The 17,957-nt window shown below is 39.0% G+C and overlaps 1 protein-coding gene across 2 annotated transcripts in view; it reads right to left on the reverse strand.

Annotated features, from left to right (window-relative positions):
* Positions 1–17,957, reverse strand: part of PTPDC1 (protein tyrosine phosphatase domain containing 1) — a 59,592-nt gene that overhangs the window by 25,541 nt on the left and 16,094 nt on the right. The gene's annotated exons all lie outside the window — the stretch shown is intronic.

Here is a 17,957-nt window from a genome sequence, read left to right on the forward strand (position 1 = left end):
TAAATATAACTATACTTAAATGAAAAAATGAATTTTAAACTGCCTGCTTCAGAGCTTATTAGCCCTGTTCCCTACTGGGACATTTGCCCCTTTCTTATGGACTTACAAGATGTTTTTCTATATTAAGAATATCAATTCTTCATTAAAAAAAATCATACACCAATGGGTGAGCCAAGAAATCAAAGAAATAAGAAATGGAGACAAATTAAAATGAAAACACAAGGGTCCAAGCCACACACAGAAGAATGAAACTGGACCATTTTCTTACACTATACACAAAAATAGACTCAACGGATCCCTGGGTGGCTCAGCGGTTTAGCGCCTGCCTTTGGCCCAGGGCACGACCCTGGGGTCCCGGGATCGAGTCCCGTGTCGGGCTCCCAGCATGGAGCCTGCTTCTCCCTCCTCCTGGGTCTCTGCCTCTCTCTATGTCTATCATAAATAAATAAATCTTTAAAAAAATAGACTCAAAATAGATGAAAGATCTGAATATGAAACAGAAATCCATCAAAATCCATCAAACACAGGCAGCACCTTCTTGGACATCAGCTGTAGCAAATTTGCAAGATACATCTCCAACACAAGGGAAACAAAAGCAAAAATGAACTATTGGGACTTCATCAAGATATAAAGCTTTTGTACAGCAAAGGAAATAGTCAACAAAACTAAAAGACAACCTATAGAATGGTTGAAGATATTTGCAAATGTCTTATCAGATAAAGGGCTAGTATCCAAAATCTATAAAGAATGTATCAAGCTTAACACCCCCAAAACAAAAAAAAAAAAATCCAGTCATGAAATGAGAAGACATGAACAGACATTTCTCCAAAAACAACCTACATATGGTCAACAAGCACATGAGAAAATGCTCTGTATCACTCGTCATCAGGGAATACAAATCAAAATCATAATGAGATACCATCTCACACCTGTGAGAATGGGTAAACTCAACAGTCAGGAAACAACAGATGTTGGTGAGGATGTGGAGAAAGGGGAACCCTCTCACACTGAGGATTGCTGGAGGGGAGGTGGGTGGAGGACGGGGTAACTAGGTGATGACATTAAGGAGGGCACGTGATATAATGAGGGGGTTATATGCAACTGATGAATCACTGAACTGTACCTCTGAAACTAATAATATACTATATGTTAATTAATTGAATTTAAATAAAACTTAAAAATTAAAAAAAAATTCAAACACAAGGGTCCAGAATCTTTGGGATGCAGCCAAAGTGGTTCTAAGAGGAAGTTTACAGCAATAACTGACCTCTCTCAAGAAGCAGGAAACATCTCTAATAAAATAACCTGACTGTGGGGAATCCCTGGGTGGCTCAGCGGTTGCGCCTACCTTTGGCCCATGGTGTGATCTTGGAGTCCTGGGATTGAGTCCCATATCAGGCTCCCTGCATGGAGCCTGCTTCTGTCTCTGCCTCTCTCTGTGTCTTTCATGAATAAATAAATAAAATCTTAAAAAAAATAATAACCTGAATGAGCTAGAAAAAGAACAAGCAAAGCCCAAACCAGTAGAAGGCAGCTGAAATCATCAAGAATAGAGCAGAAATGGGGCTCCTGGATGGTTCAGTCAGCTGGTCATCCACCTCTTGATTTTGACTTGGGTCATGATCTCGGGGTCCTGGGATTGAGCCCCAAGTTGGGCTCCATGTTCAGTGTAGAGTCCGCTTGAGGATTCTCTTCCCCTCTCTCTGCCCCTCCCCCCACTAGCACACATGCACACACACACTCTCTCAAATAAGTAAATCTTTAAAAAAATATTCAAGCAGGAAATAAATGATATAGAAACTAAAGAAACCAATAGAACAGATCAATGAAACCAGGAGGTGATTCTCTGAAAAGATCAACAAAATTGATAAACCTCTAGCCAGACTCATAAAAAAAAAAAAAAAAAAAAAAAAAAACAGAGAGGGGACTCAAATAAAATCACTAATCAAGGAGGAGAAATAACCAAAAACACAGGAATACAAACAATTTAAGAGACTACTATGAAAAATTATATGCCAAGAAATTGGATAACCTAGAAGAAGCAGACAAATTCCTAGAAACATATAAACTACCAAAATTGAAGCAGGAAGAAATAGAAAATTTGAACAGACTGATTACCAGCAATGAAACTGAATCAGTAATCAACAAATTCCCATAAGCAAAAGCCCAGGACCTGATGACTTCACAGGCAAATTCTACCAAACATTTAAAGAAGAGTTAATCCCTATTCTTCTCAAACCATTCCAAAAAATAGAAGAGAAAGGAAAACTTCCAAATTCATTCTACGAGGTCAGCATTACCCCGATACCAAAACCAGATCAAGACACCACTAAAATGGGGAACTACAGGCCAATATCTCTGATTAACACGGATGCAAAAATCCTCAACAAAATACTAGCAAACCAAATCTAACAATGTATTTAAAAAATCATTCATCACAGTCAAGTGGGATTTATTCTTGGGATGCAAGAGTAGTTCAACATTCATAAATGAATCAATGTGATACATCACATCAATAAGAGAAAGGATAAGAACCACATGGTCATTTCAATAGATGTAGAAAAAAGCACTTACAAAGCACAACAACCATTCATGATAAAAACCCTTAAGGAAGTAGGGTTAAAAGAACATGCTTCAACATAATAAAGGCCATATATGAAAAACCCACAGCTAATCATCCTCAATGGGGAAAAACTGAGAGCTCTTCCCCTAAGGGAAGAGGTTGGATTAAGTTTAGAAGACAAGGATGTCTACTCTCACCACTTTTATTCAACATAGTACTGGAAGTCCTACCCACACCAATCAGACAACAAAAAGAAATAAAAGGCATCCAGATTAGTAAGAAAGAAGTAAAATTCTATTGGCAGATGATGTGATACTGTAGTAGAAAACCTGATAGACTCCACCAAAAAACTACTAAAACTGATTAACTTCAGCAAAGTTGCAGGATATAAAAATCAATGCACAGACAGCTGTTGTGTTTTTATACAACAATAATGAAGTGGTAGAAAGATAAATTAAGAAAACAGTTTCATTTGTAAATGTACCAAAAGTAATAAAACCCCTAAGAATAAACATAACCAAGGATGTGAAAGATTTGTACTCTGAAAACTACAAAACACTGGTGAAAAGAACTGAAGACAACACAAAGAAATGGAAGACATTTAATGCTCATGACTTGGCAGAACAAATATTGTTAAAATGTCTATACTACTTAGAGCCATCTCCAGATTTAATGCAATCCCTAACAAAATGCCAACAGCATTTTTCATGAAACTAGAACAATCCTAAAATTATTATGGAACCATGGAAGACCCCAAATAGCCAAAGCAATCTTGAAAAAGAATAAACAAAACTAGTAGTATCACAATTCCAGACTTCAAGTTATATTACAAAGCTGTAGTAATCAAAACAATACAGTGCTGACATAAAAACAGACACACAGATCAATGGAACAGAATAGAAAGCCCATGAAAAAAACCCCACAATTATGTGGTCAATTAATCTTCAACAAAGCAGGTTAGAATACCCAATGGGAAAGATATATTCTCTTCAATAAATGGTGTTGGGGGGATCCCTGGGTGGCGCAGCGGTTTAGCGCCTGCCTTTGGCCCAGGGCGCGATCCTGGAGACCCGGGATCGAATCCCACATCGGGCTCCCGGTGCATGGAGCCTGCTTCTCCCTCTGCCTATGTCTCTGCCTCTCTCTCTCACTGTGTGCCTATCATAAATAAAATAAAATAAAAAATTTTTAAAAAATGGTGTTGGGGAAGTGGGACAGTTACATGCAAAAGAATCAAACTGGATCACTTTCTTACACCATAGACAAAAATAAATGCAAAATGGATCAAGGACCTAAATGTGAGACCTGAAGCCATAAAGTCCTAGAAGGGAGCACAGGCAATAATGTTTCTGACATCAGCTGTGGCAACGTTTTTCTAGATATGTCTCCTGAGGCAAAGGAAATAATAGCAAAAATAAACCAACGGGACCACATCAAAATACGGAAACAATCAACAAAACTAAAAGACAGTCTGTACTGAACGAGAGAAGATATTTGCAAATGACATATCTGATAAAGGGTTAGTATAAAAATATATAAGGAACTTATAAAATTCAATACTCAGAAAACAAATAATCCAGTTATAAAATGGGCAGAAGTCATGAATAGACATTTTTTTCAAAGAAGACATCCAGACAAATGGCACAACAGACACAGACACGACAGATACATAAAAAGATGCTCAACAGCACTCATCATCAGGGAAATATAAATCAAAACCACAGTAAGATATGACCTCACACCTGTCCGAATGGCTAAAATAAAAAAAGACAAGAAACCAGTGTTGGCAAGGATGTAGAGAAAAAAAAGAATCCCTTGTGCACTACTGGTAGAAACGCAAAAACGCAAACTAGTGCAGTTGCTCTGGAAAACAGTATAGAGTTTCCTCAAAAAGTTAAAAATAGAACCTATGATCCATTAATCATACTACTGGGTGTTTGCTTCCTCCCCTTAAAAGCATGAATTCAAAGGGATACATGCACCCCTATATCCACTATAGCATTTACGATAGCCAAGATATGGAAGCAGCCCAAGCGTCCATTGACTGATGAATGGATAAAGATGTGGCATGTGTGTGCACACACACATAATGGAGTATTACTAAGCCATTAAAAAAGAATGAAATCTTGTGTGGAAATTAAAAAACCAAACAAAGAGCACAGGAAGAGAGAGAGAGAAACCAAAAAACACACTCTTACCTACAGAGAACACACTGATGGTTAGGAGAGGGGAGGTAGGTGAGGGATGGGGAGGACAGGTAATGGGAGGAAGGAGTGCACCTGTCGTGATGAGCACGGAGTGATGTATGAAGTGTTGAATCACTATATTGTACACCTGAAACTAATATAACACTGTGTGTTAACTACTGGAATTAAAGCTTAAAACTTAAAACGGCATAGTCGGTGAAGCATCTGCCTTTAGTTCAGGTTATGATCCTGGGGTCATGGGATTGAGCCCCATGTCCGGCTCCCTGCTCAGCGGGAAGTCTGCTTCCCCCCTTCCTCTCCCTGCCCACCTGCCAGACATGCTCTCTCTCCCAAATAAATAGATAAAATCTTTTTTAAGAACGTAATTTTAAAAATCACACTTTTAAGAATTAGTTTATCATATATATGTTCTTGGTGTATTTTGCCTAGCAGTACTACTGTTTCATGTTGTCCAACCTGTGAGATTTTTCCTTTAACTTTAACTTTCCTACCAAAATAAGAAAAGTTTCTCTAATGCAGCATGTAAATCTCAATTTAATAATAGATAATAGATAAATGCTATCCCTTTGTTGCAGGCTGACAGTATTGCTAAAACATATAGTTAATCTACAAAATTAAAGATGACCCAACTTCAAACAATATCATATGTATCCAAATGTGACTATAAAAGTCATCTTAAAAATAGTAAAATTAAAAAAAGTAAAATAAAAGCTCTATTTGTTAATAATCTATGTGTGGCTTAAATATATGTCAAACAACACGAATACATGCTTTTTATGAAAAAGTAATTCTTTTAACCTAGAAAAACCAGTGGAAAAAAGGAAAGTATTCTTGAATGGTCTAATTACCTGAGAGTTACTGTATATGCTTAGAGTAAACTATAAACCTTCAAAGATCCGAGATATGTAATAAACATCAGTTTGGGAAACGGGAAACGGAGTATTTCCAGACCTTTCAGTCTGAGAGTTAAAACAGATAATCAAAACCATCCACACAGGCTCCTCTTCCTTCTCCTTGCAGCCGCTCATCACCTGCTCTGATCTACAAAGTCTAGCAGCCCCAGTTCCACTGCCTGACAAAGTGAACAGCCCCCTCTTTGCCCAAACACTGGTCCTGCTGTCGGCTTCACCTTCCAGCTTCCTCCAGAAAACCCCAATTAATTACCCAACGACCTCAACCACTCACTTCTCTTCCTTGTCTCATTAGATTAATTCTTTGGAACCAGTAGGGCAGCTGTAGGGCAGCCTTCATTCCAGGCTAGATCAGTCTCATGGTTTAAGTGACATCTCTCTGAGGCTTCCACCTGCTCCTCTGGGCGTCGCGAGGCCTTTCCTCTCTGGCTGGTGGGCACACGATCCGCTTCCAGCCCTTGAGAGCCCTGGCAGTTGTACTGTCCACTCCTTCCTGCGTCTGTCCCCAGCCTTGGGTAGTGTGCATGAATCAGTATTCACGTAAACACCGGGACCAGCAGAGACCGGCAGGCCCTCTGCACGCGGCCACCGCCCTCTCTGTGCTGCTCCCGTCATCACAAACTCTAGCCACTCTGGCTCTTGGTGCATCCCCGAGGACGTTCTTCCTCCCATGCGGCAGCTGGAAACTGCTTCCAGGGAAGGAGCCAGTGCCATCTCAGGCTACCCGTGTCTCTTCTCTTGTCTCAGAGATTATCGTCCCGAGCTGCCTGCTTTCTACAGTCCCAAACCCATTTTTATATACTTTGTCTGGTTTTCCAGTTGTCTAAGGCAGAAGGGTAACGCTGGTCTCTGTAATTTCACTGTGGTTGGAAGCAGAATCCCCTCCCTGGATCTCTCTGAATAACTGGAAGTCACGGGAACTCTGCCTGAAGACACTGACATATATAGCCCACTGGATATAACTGCTGCCCAGTCACATCCAGCCCGATGAGGTTAAACTCAGCCAGAAGTTCTGTGTTTAAACTTTGACTCTGTTCATTGCCAGCTATACAAACCATTTTAAGCTTCAATTTTCTCTTCTGCAAATGAGAATTATTATATCTTTCTTAGCTTGTTGTGGGGATAAAGAACGATTGTTTGAGTCTGTGCTTTTCTAGCATAATTTCTGGCATACAGTTATCCAATATAGTACTGTTATTTTAATTTGCAAACCAGTATCAGAGTATGAGACTTCATTAAGTATTCCCTTCATTATCTATAAAACAGTCTTGCTGGCAGTTAGTAATGGCTGACTTTCTCAAGAAGATTTATAAAACATTAACTTCATTCACAACTGAATTCATTTCATGAGTCCTGGTTGCAGAGTCAGGAGAAAGAGGGTTGGAACAGCAATCCTGTCATTTCACTGTACAATCATCTTATTTAATTTCATTTCCTGCTGCTAATGACAGATATTTTGCTCTCTCTATCCTACAATTTGCTTTCATCCCAAGAAGTTCTTCAAAATGACTCAACATTTAGGATTAATCACAGGCTCACTAATTAGTACCTAATACTTAAAACTCAGAACAGCAATGGATGATCACTCATACCATTAAGAAGAGTCGTCACAAAGTAAGAGTTTGACATAAAGAATGTTCTCCTTCATAAAGGTCATTTCACACAAAAGACGGGCTCTATGGTGATTCAAGTTCTGAGGTCATCGTTTTCTCTTCCATCTTCCCGACAAAAAGCCTGCAGGTGTACTTTAGGGGAGAATGTGTGGGGACTGTGTTAAAAGTGCAGGGGGTAAGGGATGCCTGGGTGGCTCCGTGGTTAAGCATCTGCCTTCGGCTCAGGTCATGATCCCCGGGGCCTGGGATCGAGTCCCACATTGGGCTCCCCTGCAGGAAGCCTGCTTCTCCCTCTGCCTGTGTTTCTGCCTCTGTCTCTCATGAATAAATAAATAAATAAAATCATATTAAAAAAAAAAGAAGAAGAAGAAATGCTGGGAGGTCAGAAGTGCAGCATAATCCTCCCCAGACTTGCAGAGCACTTGTGCTCCACTGGCATCAGGGCCATCAGGGATGCCTCAAGATACCCGAGGTGGGACCTCTGGTGAGGAGTCAACCTGCACTCTACCTCTCCTGCTGCAAGAGGCCCTCTGCCCACATTAAAGACATGTGTCAGCAGGATTACTTCCTATATGGCAATCATGGTAGAAGAATTTGAGGTTGAAAAATTTAAGTTTGTACAGGCAAAAATAGGGATCTCCAAGTATGGGAGTGAACTTACAGAAGTTATATACTTTTATGTTCACAAATAAAACACATAAGCTTGGTCCATGCCAGTCATTGTTCCAAGACCCTTATTTGTCTTAACTCATAATCCTCACCACAACGCCATTTGGGGATTACTACTATTAGTTCAATAAAAAAAAAAATACTGTGTATTTTAGAGCAGTTTTAGGTTCATAGCAAAACCAAATGGAAGGTACAAGGAGTTCCTCTGTACACCTTGTTCCAATCCCACACGCACAGCCTCCCTATCAAAACTCTGGTCTGATAGCACATTTATTATAGCCGATGAGTCCACATGGACTCATCGTCATCACCCAGAGCCCACAGTTTACTTTAGGGCTCACTCTTGATGGTGGACATCTTATGGATTTGGATAAACATAGATGAACACATATGTGCCATCATAGGATCACACAGAGAATTTTCACTGTTCTAAAAATCCTCTGTGCTCCATTCAGCCATCCCCTTCTCTGTCCTACCCCAACAACTCCTGATCTTTCACTGTCTCCACAGATTTGCCTTTCCCAGAATGTCATATAATTGGAATCAAACAGTACATCACCTTTTCAGATTAGCTTCTTTCATTTCGTGATAGGCATTTAAGATTTCTACATGTCTTCATCGCCTGGCAGTCCATTTCTTCTGAGTGCTGGATAATATTCTATTATCTAGATGAACCACATTTTATTTATCCAGTCACCTGCTGAAGGACATCTGACTTGCTTCTAAGGCCTGGCAGTTATGAATGAAGCTGCTGTATGCATTCATGTGTAGGTGTTTGTGTGTGCATAGGTTCTCAGCTCCTATGGGCAAACACCAAGGAGCATGACTGCTGGATCTTCTGGCAAAAATGTGTTTAGTTTCATACATTATTCCCATATTACAGATTAGAAAACAAACGTAAAGAAAAGTCAAATCACGGCTATTAAATAGTGGAGCTAGGATCTGAATTCACACCTTTTACTTTTTTTTTTTTTTTAAAGATTTTATTTATTTATTTATGATAGACAGAGAGAGAGAGAGAGGCAGAGACACAGGCAGAGGGAGAAACAGGCTCCATGACGGGAGCCCGACATGGGACTCGATCCCAGGACTCCAGGATCACGCCCTGGGCCAAAGGCAGGCGCTAAACCGCTGAGCCACCCAAGGATCCCCCACCTTTTACTCTTTTCGTGCTCTTCACCACCACACATACAGCCTCTCAACAGCAAAGACCTCACACTGGATAAAAGAAACTTCAATGTTACTGTATGCATTTTAACTCTGCTACCCTGATAATTCCTTAGCTTGCAGAAAAACTTCAGACCTCTATCCATAGCAAGATTTTCAAAATTGTTTTGCTTTGTGCAGACATTTTGCTAATCCTTTAGCCAAATCTTAATTCACTGCTGTGCCAAAGACAAGTATCAAGAACAAAGCTCCTTTACACATTCTGGCCACCTCCCCCTGAACAGAAACAAAAACACAGCTGATCTGACTGCACAGTCATAAAATCCACACACATGTTAGACAGAGTTGTTGCCACTTAACAGCTCTGTGATCTTAAGCACATTTACTAGTATCTCGTAGACTCACATCTGCCCTGCAGTCATTGCCGAGATGACCTACAAGCCCATATAACAGACCTAATTCCATGCCTTATCAATAATTCAGTCTGTCCTTAACACAGCAGCCAGAGTGACCTTGTTAACTTCAGCCAAGTCATGCTACCCCTCTCTTCAAAACCCATCTTGCCACCCTGTTCACAGTTTAAACCAGCTCCCTTTCCCTGTTTCATTGTTCTCCTCAGGATGTTTGAAGAAAACACACCTAACATGGTACATACTTTACTGATTTATCCTACTGTCTTCCTCTACTAGAATAGAATCTCAGCTCCATGAAGGCATATAGTTTTGTCTGCTTTGTCAACTACTGCATAGAACAGGGCCCAGTGCATAGCAGGTCCTCAGTAAAGACTGAATGAATGAATACACGAATTACTGCTCAGTCAAAGGTAGCTGCCACCACCACCACCATTTAGTCTCGCTGAACCTCAACCTTTCCATCTGTAAAGGGGAAACCGTAATCATGCCTTTCCTCATGTCAAGGTTATTGCTGAGGCCATGAAAGGAAACAACAGTACCACCGTACAAACACAAGGGGTGGCATTTCTCTTAGCTTTCCTGATCACATTTATGTCTCTAACTTCTTGCAGGTCTTCAACCAGACAGATCTGTGTTCCTTCTAATTCCTTGAGAGGTGGGTGTTTATTTTCAATCCTTGACCCAAATTTTATCTGCTTTAGGATGGCTTCCCTAATACCAACTACACATTTTCTTACATCCCTTATCATGTAGGGCTGACTGAAGATGTAGTGGCCCGAATGCTATAAAGCATAGCTTCCTGATACCACACTAGTATTTTGTCCTTAAGGAATTAAAGCACTCTTTATGATTCCACATGAAGTAAAACAAACAACCTCACTTCTGAATCTGCACCTCAAAAAAAATGATGAAACTGGATAAAATTCTTTTTCTCCTCAAATCACCCCTGGGGGCAGGCAGGCAACATTTAAAAAAATGTTTATTTGTTCTTGAGACCCCTCCAGCCTTTTCCAGCAAGCTAAGTCCTCAGGGAAAGGACTAAGGGCTGCCTTGAATATACGGATGTCTTACAGTTTGCTATGAATTTCACCCACTTCTGTGATCTCACACCTTAAATGCACCTCAGGGAAGGTCATTGGGCTCTCAGGAGACTCATCACAGATCAGGGAAAAACAACACCACAGCAGGATCCTTGCTTTTTCATCATTTAAAGAAATATGCTGTTTGGTTCAGATTCTTCAGAAAACATATTATGATAAAGCAAATGGGTAAAATGTTAACCATAGGTGGAGCAGATTTTTTGCAAGCAAGGTTTCCATTGTCCCTAGCCTTTTCCTACAGCCACACAAGGTTCATTCTTACAGGTTTGAACCCACCTGACATTAATGTCACCACCATAGATACTTCGAATTCATCAAGATATCAACAGTTACCGATCTGACACCTATCAGAGGGGTTTTCTTAAAAACCCAGACTTTTGGGTCCTACCCACAGAATTTCCACTCAGTAGGTCTGGGTGTGGCTGAGAATCTGCATTTCTACCTGGTTTCCAGCAATACTTTGAGAACTGCTGCATTAGGTAAACCATTACATTTATCTAACAGCAGATATTAATAGAGGTTACTGTGAAAGTGTGTCTCCTGGGTTCTGTTCAGCTGTCAGATAATAAAACCTTCCTTTTACAGTTCCTCAATCTTCATGAAATTCTGAAATGCATTAAGAAGCCCCATATCATCAACCAGACCTAGAAAAAGCTTCATATTCCTAGGTGAGACCTGGGTACTAATATTCCTCCCCAAATCTTAGTTTGGACCAAGTGATCACCTGGAATCAGGTCACTGACATGTGGTTGTTATCAGCAGGAAGTAAGACTCCCCACAGGACCACTTTTTGGTCAAGCAACAAATACCACACCATTTTGGACAGCATAATTTGGATTATTAACCAACAGATGTTTATTAACTGAATATTCCTTTTCATAAGTACATAAATATTTTGGATATATAATTATGTTCACATTTAAATATCCCTATGACATATTGTTCAATTTTTTTCTCTATTTCAGGTAGTTCAACATGAAAAGCTTAAAATAGGTAAAGCAGCTTGTGATTCTCTTGATTATTCCCATTTATTTCTAGACTATGAAGATAACGTGATTTTCTATCTCTTCAACTCCTGAACTATTTCCCTATGAGAAAACTATTCTGCGAAACATATTTCAAATACTTGGGTGACAAGCCTGGGTGATTTAAAACATAAGCAGGTATGTGGCTCCTGGCTCTTCAAAGGCTTAGATCAGACCTTCTATAGCAAGATATACAGAATGTCTGGTTTAGGTGGTGGATTAGGGCTTATAAACTAGCTTTCTCCTTCTAAGACTTCAGTGAAAAGATATTTAAAAAAGAATAATCTGACAGAGCAAGGAACAAGAAGAGGTTATCTGTGGACTAGTTACCTCAGTAAGCTTTTGGAGGAAAGAAAGCAGGTAGAAATAAGCCACTAAGCTAGAGTTGAGGAAGTTGCAGCTCAGAATATGCCATGCAGAGAGTATACCCCCCATAGAACACATGGCTGCATCTCATCAGAAAGATGGAAGAGAGAGGAAGGTAACCATCTTCCAAGTATTGAAAGAAATAGTTAACCAAGAATTTCATGTCCAGCTAAACTTTCCCTGAAAAAAATTAAGGAGAAATTAAAACATCTCCAGGTTTAAAAACAAACCATCTCCCCCCCCCAAAAAAAAAAACCCGCAACAAAACAAAATAGAATTTGTTGATAGAAGACTTGCCTTATGAGAAATACTATACTTGAGGCCAAAATAAAGGACACTAAAGGGTAACCAGAATCCACACAGAGTAATAAAAAGTTCACAAAATAGGTATTATAAAAATAACTATAAATGGGGTGCCTATGTAGCCCAGTAGGTTAAGCATCCAACTTAATTTTGGATCAGGTCATGATCTCAGGGTCATGAGATTCATGCTCAGCTCAGAATCTGCTTGTGATCCTCTCTCTCCCTCTCCCTCCATCTCTCCCTCTGCTCTTTCTCAGCCCCCTGCCACACATTCTCTCTCAAATAAATAAAATCTTTTAAAAAATCTAATATAAAAGAAGGCAAGAATCAAGGAATAAAGAAATGCAAAAGACATAGGACATATAAAAAAAACAAATATAAACATGGCAGGCATAAATTCTAATTTATCAGTAATTATATTAAATGTAAATGGATCACATGCCCACTCACTCAAGTAAAAGACTAGCAGAATGGATTTTAAAATGATCCATCTAACAAAAAATATATAAGATCTACATAAGAAAAACTACAAAACTCTGATAAAATCAAAGAAAAACTAAATACATGGAGAGCTATTTATATTCATGGATAGGAAGGTTCACTATTGTCAAGATGTCAATTCTTCTCAATATATAGATTCAATGCAGTCCTGGCCAAAATAACAATAAGTTATTTTATAGACATCATTAAAATGATTCTAAAGTTTATATGGAGAGGCAAAAGACTTAGAATAGCCAACACAATACTTAGGGAGAACAAAGCTGGAGGACTAACACTACCCAACTTCAAAACTTACTATAAAGTGACAGTAATCAAGACAGTTTGGAATTAGCCAAAGCACAAAAATATAGATCCATAGAACAGAAGGCCCTGAAATAAACTGACATAAATACAGTCAACTGATCTTTGACAAAGGAGCAAAGTTGACACAAGGAATGGAGGAAAGACAGTCTCTTCAACAAATGGTGTTGGGACAACTGGATAACCACTACAAAAAAAAAAAAAAATCTAGACACAAACCTTACACTCTTCATAAAAATTAACTCAAGTGGATGGCAGACCTCACCAAAAAATGCAAAATGCAAAATGCAAACCCACAAATATCCTAGAGGAGAACTCGGGAGAAAACCTAGATGATCCCTAGTGTAGTGATGCCTTTTCTTTTTTTTTTTTTTTTTTTTTTTTTAGTGATGCCTTTTTAGATACAACACCAAACACATGACCTAGGAAGGAAATAATTAATAAGCTGGACTTGATTATAAAATTATGCTTTGCAAAAGGCAATAGCAAGAGAATGAGAAGGTAAGCCAGAGTCTGGGAGAAAATATCTGCAAAAGACACATCCAACTATAGTAAGATGAAATAAATTACTAGAAAGATACAAACTACCAAGAATACCTTCATGAAGAAATAGAAAAATCTGAACAGATCTACAAGTAAAGAAATTAAATTATTTAAAAAACTTCACACAGGGACAGGTGGCTCAGTGGTTGAGCATTTGCCTTTGGCCCAGGGCGTGATCCCGGGGTCCTGGGATGGAGTCCCACATCAGACTCTCTGCATGGAGCCTGTTTCTCCCTCTGCCTGTCTCTCTGCCTCTCTGTGTGTCTCTCATGAATAAATAAATAAAATATTTTAAAAAACAAAAAACTTCACACAAAGAAATGCCAAGCCAAGATGGGGTTTTACTAGTGAGTTCTACCAAACATTTATTTATTTTTTAAAAAAATAAATTTTAATTAATTAATTAATTAATTTATTCATTCATTCATTCATTCATTCATTCATTCATTCATTCCTGAGAGACATAGAGAGAGAGGCAGAGGGAGAAGCATGCAGACTCCCTGCAGGAGCCCGATGTAGGACTCGATCCCAGAACTTCAGGATCATGCCCTAAGCCAAAGGCAGATGTTCAACGGTGAGCCACCCAGGCGTCCCTCTACTAGACATGTAAAGAAGAATTCAGGGATCCCTGGGTGGCGCAGCGGTTTGGCGCCTGCCTTTAGCCCAGGGCGCGATCCTAGAGACCGGGATCGAATCCCACATCGGCTCCCGGTGCATGGAGCCTGCTTCTCCCTCTGCCTGTGTCTCTGCCTCTTTCTCTCTCTCTGTGACTATCATAAATAAAAATTTAAAAAAAAAAAAAGAAGACTTCACATCAATCCTTTTTCAAATTCTTTCAAAAAATAGAAGAACATGTCATAATTCCTTTTATGAGCACAGTATTAAATTGATACTAAAATGAGAAAGATATCACAGGAAAAGAAATATTGACTACATCTCTTTTAAATATGGAGGCAAAAATCCTCAATGTTCACAAACTAAATCTAACAACATATAGAAAAATATATATACCCTGAGCAAGTGGAATTTATCTCAGGAATGCAAGGTTGGTTTACATTCAAAAATCAATGTAATATATCAGTAATAAAAGACAAAAACCACATGATCATCTCAACAGACACAGAGAGAGCATTTGACAAGATCCAACGTTCTCTCAAGGTAAAAACATTCAATACACTAGCAGAAGAAGGGAATTTCCTCAACCTGATAAAGGGCATCTATGAAAAATCCACAACTAACATCATGATTTACAGAAAGATGGAGGGCTTTCTCCTAAAATCATGAGTAAGACAAGGATATGTACTCCATCATGTCTACTCAGCACTGTAATGGAGGCTCCAGTCAGTGCAAGAAAAAGAAAAGGCTTCCATATTGGAAAGGAGGGAGTAAAACTATTTCTATTTGCAGATAGGATGTTGTATTTAGAAAGTTCTAAGGAATTGACTTAAAAAACTACAGAACTGATAAGTGAGTTCAGTAAGTTGGCAAGACTTAAGATTGATACACAAATCCAATTTTACTTCTCTAAGCTTGAATTATAGTTTTATTTCTATAAACCATTTGAGATGCTTTTTCTTTTCTTTTTAATATTTTATTTATTTATTCATGAGAAACACAGAGAGAGAGGCAGAGATATAGGCAGAGGGAGAAGCAGGCTCCATGCAGGGATTCCTGGGATTCGATCCCAGGAATCCGGGATCACAACCTGAGCCAAAAACAGGTACTCAACCACTGAGCCACCCAGGTGTCCCAAGATGCTCTTTTTCAAGTGGAGTCAGTTCCCTCTACTCCTGATTTTGAGAGTTTTTAATAATGAGTCACTGTTTAGTTGTGTCAGATGCTTTTTCTGCATCAACTGATATAGATACATAATTTTTGTTTTTTTAACCTGTTGATATAGTGGATTACCCTAAATGATTTTCAAATATTGAACCAGCCTTGCACTCTCTTTCAGAGAGGGCCGACAAATTCTTGATATGTTGAGATTTCATTCAACTCAATGTATTTCCCAAGACAAGCACATCCACTCTTGCCACTTTTATTTAACACAGTATGGAGGTCAGAGCAATAATGCAAGAAAAATAAGTGAAAGGCTTTCATACTGGAAAGGAAAAAGTAAAATTATGTTTATTGAAGGATGACAAATTATCATACATAGAACAGAACATCTGATGCAATCCACAAAAAACCTATTAGAAATAATAAGCCATGACTGGGTGATGGGCATTAGGAGGGCAGGTGATGTGATGCACACTGGATGTTATACTCTACATTGGCAAATTGAAATTAAATTTTAAAAAAGATAATAAGCCAATTTAGCAAGGCTATGGTATACATACCAATATATAAAATTAATCACATTCTTATATAATAAGAATAAATAACTAAATTAAAATTAAAAACACATTTACAATTGTACTGAAAAATATGAAATATTTAGGGATGTATCTGATAAAAAAGATAAAAAGGTTGTATATTGAAAACTATATAGTACTCTAAGGAGCGTCTGGGTGGCTTAGTTGGTGAAGCATCTGCCTTTGGCTCAGGCCATGATCTCCAGGTCCTGGGATCAAGCCTCACATAGGGCTCCCCGCTCAGCAGGGAGTCTGGTGCTCCCTGTTCCTCTATCACTCCCCCGGATTGTACCTACTCTCATTCTTTCTCTCTGTCAAATAAATAAATAAATTTTTTTTTTTAAAAAAGCACTACTGAGAAAATTAAAGAGGACCTAAAAGGGGGGTTGGCGGCAAGATCTACTGTGTTCATAGTTCAGAAGACTACTTAAGATACCGATTCTTCCCATAATGACCAACACAACCATCACAATCTCAACCAAAATCCCATGAGGTGTTTTGTAGAAATTGAAAGCCAATTATGAAACATATGAATTGCAAAGAATCCCCAGTAGCCAAAACACTGTTGAAAAAGAAGAAAAAAGTTGTCCATCTAACACTACTTAATTTCTAACTGAAGTAATAAAAACAATGAGGTAGGAGCTTAAAGCCAGATAAATGGAGCAATGGAACAAAAATCTATCTATCCACATCTGCTAGATGACTGACTTTTTACAAAAATGCAAAAGCAAGATGAAATAAATTACTAAATAAGGCAGACAGAAAGCATACCTACAGGTTACTCCACTTATAAGAAGTTAAATCAAGTGCCCCTTCAATATCTTTTATTTGCTCTGCATCTGAGCTAACCGGAGCTGATTCCAAAGACATGAATCATCTGTTCCTATTAGATCAGCGGCCATCCCCCTTATGGGCAAAATCTCCAGTGGATTTTGGAGGAATCCACAGTGCACCTCCCATCAAGATTCAGATAGATCTTTCTAAATCTCTCCCCAGAAATAAGTAATACCCTGTAGATAAAGCAGCCCTTCAAGGCATCAAGTCCCATAACAGAAGATGATAAGGTTCGGGGCCTTGTTATCTCCTGCACTAGTCTCTGTGATCTTTCTAGATTACCTGTGAGAACACTCAGTGGCTGAGCATGCAGGGTGGTCCAGGATCCTGAGCAACAAACAGCACTGCTACCCCTCAGCACCCTGCTGTTCCTGACCCCACCCATACTGTCACCCAACCCCACTGAAGACAAGTTTTTCACTGTAACTGATCTATGCAGTGCATTCTTCAGCATTCCAGTAAGGACAGACAAAATCTTTTTGCTTTCACTAGGGAAGAACTGAAATCCATCTGGACAGTTATGCTGCAGGGTTTCTGAGTCCTTACTTTTCACAAACCTGAAAAGCTGATAGGACAACAGAAGGTTTTCTCCAGGCTTTACTTTGTTCCAATATGTAGGTGATTTGCTCTTCTGCTCCTCCTCTCAAACCTCTTCACAGGAAGGCACTGCTCATCTGTTAAAACTTCTGCCCTTAGAGCGACATAAAATCTTCAAAGAAAAATGGTAGTTTGCTCCAACTGAGGTTTGATACTTAGGGCCCCTGATCTCAGAACCAGGACTAGACTTGGATCCAGATAGACTTCAAGGCATCCAGAATGTCCCTAAACCTACAACTAAGCACCAATGATGAGGTTTTCTTGGACTGAGTATGGTCGAAATTGGATTGCAAACTCTTACAGCTCAACCTCTATATGCTTTCCTGAAAATCAACACATCTGACCCTATTATTTGGAAAGATAAGGATGACAGAGCTTTTGGGACTCTGAGGAAAAGACTTTGGACAGTTTGGACATCCTAATTATCAACTTCCCTTGTTCTTTGTTTTTTTTTTTTTTAAGATTTTATTTATTTATTCATGAAAGACACA

Source organism: Canis lupus, chromosome 1, assembly GCF_003254725.2.
Source record: "Canis lupus dingo isolate Sandy chromosome 1, ASM325472v2, whole genome shotgun sequence".
In the NCBI taxonomy this organism is placed as follows: Eukaryota; Metazoa; Chordata; class Mammalia; order Carnivora; family Canidae; genus Canis; species Canis lupus.